The 882-nt window shown below is 42.2% G+C and overlaps 1 non-coding gene across 1 annotated transcript; it reads left to right on the forward strand.

Moving 5' to 3' along the window:
- On the forward strand, positions 1 to 106 carry LOC136134265 (U6 spliceosomal RNA). Its single transcript, XR_010656547.1, has one exon. It is a non-coding gene; the product is annotated as a U6 spliceosomal RNA (small nuclear RNA).
- Positions 107 to 882: the final 776 nt, after the last annotated feature.

Below are 882 nucleotides of genomic sequence, written 5' to 3' on the forward strand. Positions count from 1 at the left end.
GTGCTCTCTTCGGCAGCACATATATTAAAATTGGAACAATACAGAGAAGATTAGAATGGCCCCTGCGCAAGGATGACACGCAAATCGTGAAGCGTTCTATATTTTTAGCTGCGAGGTCATCGGAATCCCAACCCCTGTCCTCAACTGGAACAAGGTTAAAAGGGGTCACTATGGAGTTCAAAGAGCAGAACTCTTGCTTGGTGACCGAGGCAACCTGGCCATTCAGACCCGGGGTGGCCCAGAAAAGCATGAAGTAACTGGCTGGGTGCTGGTATCTCCTTCTTAGTAAGGAAGATGCCGGAGAATATGAGTGCAATGCATCCAATTCCCAAGGACAAGCTTCATCATCAGGAAAAATTACAGTGGTTGAAGCCTTACATGAAATACCAGTGAAAAAAGGTGAAGGTGCTGAGCTGTAAACCTGCAGAATATATTAATCTGCATAGCTAAAAGTAGTCATGGGTAACTACAACCCCTGTTCTTGCCTAATAACCAGTTTCTTTTCATCCAGTCCACTAATACTTTAGTTATATTCACTGGTTTTACACCATGAAATACAAAATAAAGATAACACATCAAGACTGTCTACAAAAAAAAAAAAAAAAAAGATGCCTGGGTGTCACCCCTGGAGATTCTGATATGATTAGCCTGATCTGTGGTGCAGACATCACATTTCTTTAAAACTCCCCAGGTGATTGTAGCAGGGCTGAGAACCACTGCATTAATCACACACTCTGAGAAATACATTAGCAAAAACCACAGAGAATATAAAGAGGCCCACATTATATCCCTGCCCACATCTGTCCACCACTGCTTTCAAAAATGGAGTAAAAAATTAAAATGTTTGCTTCCGCAGTACAGAGTCAGACTTTTGCTGTTCCC

Source organism: Phocoena phocoena, chromosome 14 (assembly GCF_963924675.1).
Source record: "Phocoena phocoena chromosome 14, mPhoPho1.1, whole genome shotgun sequence".
Lineage (NCBI taxonomy): Eukaryota > Metazoa > Chordata > Mammalia > Artiodactyla > Phocoenidae > Phocoena > Phocoena phocoena.